Here is a 6,000-nt window from a genome sequence, read left to right on the forward strand (position 1 = left end):
AAGAGAAATCTAGGTCTTCAAGATTCCATATCAAAGTATCCTTCTCGATTTGCAACATCCTAAAAGGAAGGAATAAAATGGAAACCAGGGTGTAAAACTCCTCTACAGCCACAGTACAGACTGAGGCAGCAGGAAGAGTCCTTACTGGGAGAGAATGAGCAAAGACATTTGTGTTCTGATAACTAGACATCATCTAGCTGTCTGCCTTGGACACCTATTGGGAAATAGAGAATACAGTTCGCAGAAGATGCACATGCAGACTAGCCTGCAAGCTTACCTATGAACCTCAAAGTGTTGCTCTTCCCCCAGTGGGATGCTGGTTTGGGACTACCATTCCAAAAACAGACAGCGATTCTCATGAAAATCTGAACTTCATGTTCTTAAGGACCTTGCTCCCCTGCCAAATCTGGTTCACACGGACTGATGGGTTCAAAACAAACTGGGGCAGAAAAGCCAGCACAGTCCAGTCACTGAAGCTTGTTTCTTTAGCAAACTTGTCTAGAACAGACAACCTGTCTGATGACTAGCTGGAAGATTTTTCACCCTCTTGGGTGGGTTTCACCAGTGAGGCACAGAATCAAAGTCCCAAAGCTCTGTAGCGTCTGCCCTGATCCTATGGAGGAGACGAAGTGCTTCCCACTTGCTGGTACTAAGCAGCAAGGAAGCTGATGCTATGGTGGAAAGGGACAAGAAAAGCCACAATGGTACAAGTTTTCTGAAGTGATAACCAGAAAATGGATCTGAAACCACTGGAGCTGTTGCTTTCCCGCTCCTAAACACATGTAGGTGCCCTTTCTCGGGCAGTCACAGCCAGATGCCTCAAATTCATTAACTTTCCTGTCAGCAAGCACCCTCTTTTTCCTTTGGGAGTACAGAAATAAGGGACTGCTACAGTTTCTGATTTTGGACATTCCCCTTTGCTCTTGGCTTCAGCCGCACGCCATCAGTTTTCACAACCCACGTGCACCCTCACAGGCCCAGGTGGAGGCTAAAAGAGGCAGGAGCAGCAGCTCACTCTCTTTTTCTTCCTCATCATCTACAGCAGTAAGAATCTCTTCCCTTCAGAGGTTCGCCATCTCATTGCCAGGAGACCTTAAAGCCTGCGTGATCCTTGTCCCTCCTTCATTCAGGCAGGCAGCTCCAGCTCTTTGGGCCAGCAAGAGCGTAACTGACAACACTTTGAGAGATTTTTATGACTCACTTGAGGCCACTGAACCCAGCAAAGCCCACAGCAGATGTGCAACGATAGGAAAAGTAGTTCTAAGTACGTACCAGACACAATCTATGGAAAACATACGTGCGTACAAGCTCAGCCAATTTTCCTGACGACTTGCTTGAAGTACTAAAGACAAGGGCAAATTACTCTTTTCCCCCTACCTTCAGGAAAAAGCTGAATTGCGCCAATTTTAGTTTTCACTAGGCCAAAAGCAGGAAAAAAAGAATGAACCAGAAGAAGGGTAGAGCATACACACAAAATGAAAAATTTTAGCCCAAACAAAAATGGTTTAAGCAACTAAAGAGCAGATTTGACACGGTGGTGTATCAGGAAACCTGACTGGTAGATAGCACTACCTGTCTTAAATGCAAAAATAAATTAAGTAAAACAGTATGTTGATTATGCCAGCATGTGAGAGACTGATTCTTGCTCCCTACAGGGAAAGCCACAGGTTTTCTGCAAAAAAATTGGCTTGTTCTCATGGGATACTATAACTTTGGAATGCAACAAGAACTATTTCGGTCCAAGGGTACTTAAGGCCCAAGTTTGAACTCTGTTTAAAAGAAAAAAAAAATGGCACCATTGAAAAAATATGGCACCACACAACTTTTGGCCTTTCACAAAACCACATCACTGAGGATGGATGGGACCTCTCAAGATGATTTAGTCAACCCCACCTGATCAAGCAAGATCACCTACAGCAGGCTGCCCAGGGCACAGGGCAGGTTGTCCCGCCAGGTTCTGAGTATCTCCACAGATGGAGACTCCACAGCCTCTCTGGGAAGCCTGTGCCAGTGTTCAACCAGTGTTTTACAGTGAAAAAAAATAATTTTCTCTTGTATTCAGATGGAATTTCATGGTTTTTAATGTGTGCCCATTGCCTTTTTCCATCAGCAGGCACTACTGAGAAGAGTCTGACTCCTTCTTCGTTCCGTCCCATCAAGGATTTAGAAACATTGGTAAGGCTGCCTATGAACCTTCTCCTCTCCAGGCTGAACAGTCCCGGCTCTCTCAGCTTCTCCTCATATGTGAGATCTCCATTCCCTTAATCGTCTTCATGGCCCTATCTGGAAGACATTTCCAGGTATTAAAACCCTTATGCATGAAGACGGCAGTAATTAAACTTCCATGGTCTGCCATGACACTTGTGTACTCTGGGAAAACCACATGGATTTGTTTCTGTGTTGCTACTGAACGATGGGTATCAGTGCAAGACAGCTCCAGCATCACAGGTGAAAGAAATAATTCTGCAGGGCATATTATCTTGTATCACAGCACTGGGAAGGACTCTTCAGCTCAGCTGGGAATTTAAAATTGTCTTCTTTTCAGAGAAAGCTGAAATACGTTCTGAAGCTGTATCAATAGATGGGGTAATGTACTTCGCAGGCTTCTCACCAACACTGAAGACTTTTCTCTCTCCAAGGTTAGTTTTCCTAAAGCACAAAACCCAGGAACAGACTAACACAAGCCAGCCATTCCTACTCCCCTTGTAGAAAACACTACTGGGGGCCCCTTTTCTCGGGTAATTCTGATAACGCAGCAGCTTCTTCTACTGTAACTGGCCTAAACAGTCCATGCAATGTAGACACAGCCATCAAAGCTAAAACTACCCATTTTCCTGAATCATAGAAATACAGAATCCTAGAATTGTCTGGGTTGGAAGGACCTTTAAGATCATCTAGTCCAACCATCATCCTAACACTGACAAAACCCATCACTAAACCATGTCACTAAGCACTATGCCTACCCGTCTTTTAAGTACCTCCAGGGATGGTGCCTCAACCACTTCCCTGGGCAGCCCATTCCAAGGCTTAATAACCCTTTCTGTGTAAAAATTGTTCCTAATATCCAATCTGAATCTCCCCTGGTGCAACTTGAGGCCGTTTCCTCTTGTCCTATCGCCTGTGACTTGGGAGAAGAGACCCATCCAAGAAACGTGATTAACAAACAACAGTTTACCTGAATAAAAACAGTTTGCAGGTGGCTCTAATACCGTACCAAGCAATGAAAAGGTTAATACATACGAGACTAACTATAAACTGTTATAAGTGTTGAAGAATGGATAAATCAAGGAGTTCACTTTTGACACGTTGCTGTCTGCTCATCCACCACAGAGTTTACACTAAACCCACTTTGCAGCCACAGGTTTTAAAGAGAAGTCATTATTTGTACAGAATGGGCCAAAACAATCAGTTCTGTAATCTTCCTTTATGGCATTTTGGAAGGAAGATGGAGGTACTTTAACCACAAAGACATTTCAACAGCCCCAGGTTTGTGGAGGCAATGTAATAATAAAAGTTGGACTAGATGATCTTAAAGGTCCCTTCCAACCTAGGCGATTCTGTGATTCTGTAATATAGTCATCAACGTGTGCTTACAGTGAGCTCATATAATCAAAAGATTTCTGCAGGTATTCTGAATACCAGCTGGTAACCCCAAAACCCAGACTTTTTTTTTTTTTTTTTTACCCCAAACTGCTATAATATTGCTGTCCCAGTTTGAACACACTGGACTTCACTGCACGGTTTTTCCCACAAGCCTCTAATAATGGTGCGTACCTATCTACAAGACTCTCAACCCTTTTATTCCCATCAGCACAAGAGACACAGCAAACAGAATCTTAACATTCAGCTTTACTTGGCACTTAAAGAGTTACTGCATGATCCAAGTTTGATTTATCTTAATGTAAGGTGTGAGTTGTAATTAATTCAAAGGAGTGTATTTGATTTCCCCTATAAGAATCAATTGTACCTTTAAGAAATCCTGCAGCGAGAAGCCACTTAAGTCTTATAATGGCAAGTGATGGCCACAGATGGTTTATCTTCCGAAGCCTCTCTAGCATAAGCCAGCACATCTCCAGAACCTCAAGACAGGAGCACAGTTAGTTCACCTACCTTTTGAATTTAAATTGGTATTAGAAGAACATGAACTAACACAAACGCATAGCAAGATCTCTTCAGGAAACACTAATTAGTTCAGGAAGAAATTGACCTTAAATGGAGCCAGCATGACAAAGTAAAAACAGTCTCCACTTGGTTCAGCACCAGCTTAGTGTATCTTGATGAAAGCTTCTCAAACTAAAACCTCGCCTTATGTAGTATCTAATCAGAAGGACAGCTGTGGACAATTACTCCAATTTCAAGAGGGCATCTGATTACAGCTTCCTCACAGTAGACGTTTAGCAACCTTTTTAAAAGCTGATAGGAAACTGAAACAAAACTAATTATCAGCCATGCTAGCTGAAATAAGCTGAATACAATTTACACAAGTAATCTCAAAAACCCCACGTGTTAGTGAAATAAAACAAATTAGAATCACGGAATTGCCTGGGATGGAAGGGACCTTTAAGATCATCGAGTCCAACCATCAACCGAACTGACAAAAGCCATCACTAAACCATGTCTCTAAGCACTATGTCTGCCTGGCTTTTGAATACCTCCAGGGATGGTGACTCCACCACTTCCCTGGACAGCCCATTCCAATGTTTAATAACCCTTTCCGTGTAAAAATTTTTCCTAACATCCAATCTGAACCTCCCCTGGCGCAACTGTAGAATATACAAGGTCTGTCATGTTGCTAGTCAGATTTATATCATTCTCAATTCTGCATGGGAAAGAAACCGTAACTGATCAATTAAAACACCTTTTTTGATCTGCTCATGGGAGCTCTACAGAACAACCAAAGAGAGACTGAGGAGCAGGGCTTTATGTGGAAATAGTGACAGAAAAATAACTCCACCGCTTCTTTGACGATTGGATAACAGACAGTAAAACAAAACTTGATATGAAGGACACCTGGAGGTGTCCCTGCCCATGGCAGGGGGGTTGGAACTCGATGGTCTTTAAGGTCCCTTCCAACTCTAACCATTCTATGGTTCTATGAAAGCGTAATGAATTTCCATTTGGTTTACTTTCGGGTAAGGAGAAAATCAATCTTCTAATAATAACCTAATTATGAACTTTCAGGAGAAATGTTGGCTGATATCCAGCGAGTTCTTCAAAGACAATAGCATGTTTGTTTGTTTATAGTTAATCAGAGGACGGTAACTCATCAATACGTTTCCAGCACCAGTGGCTGAGCTATTCTATAAACCTGCCCAACCATTCTGCAGTGTTTAGCAGGTGGGAAGAAGATCAGATTCAGCGGCTGGTACAAGCTCTAAGCCGGACACATCTGTATCTGGCTTTCACAGGCATCCTCTACACCTTGGCCAGTACAGGACTGGTAGAGCCACTCGAAGGTACTCTTTCCCTCAGCTTGAAACACCTTTGAGACAAGAGGTGATTTTATCACATCTAAGCGGGAACTTTTGTTCCTCAAAGTGCAAAGACTCATTACTGTTATTTAGAGGTTAATACATTGGAGATTTTTGAAGTCTTTCTTTTGCTGTTCAAAAAGCTGAATATTTCTTTTTTAAAGCGTTTTAATATCCTTACTCTTGTACAACAACTTAGGAGAGTTTTTTTCATCTTTTTGTGAAGTGTGAAATTGATCGGTAAGCTCTCTAATCATTGCGTGTGCAGTGTAAGGTACTGTCAATGTTTGCTGAAAATCTTAAATTAATCTTAAATTAAGCAAGGCTACTAATTAGATTAAAAAAAAAAAATCTATCTTGCTTTAATTGCTGGATGAAGTGACATAGGAGCCTCAAATATCAATCAATTGAAAGCCCAAAACAAACAAAAAAAAAAACCCCACCTCAGTTCCCCCTCTGTCAGAAATGATTTTTCATGCTCGCGACTGTGTGTTTGAGAGAGAGGGTGGGGAGCAGGCAAGGAGAGGTA

Source organism: Numenius arquata, chromosome 4, assembly GCF_964106895.1.
Source record: "Numenius arquata chromosome 4, bNumArq3.hap1.1, whole genome shotgun sequence".
Classification (NCBI taxonomy): Eukaryota; Metazoa; Chordata; class Aves; order Charadriiformes; family Scolopacidae; genus Numenius; species Numenius arquata.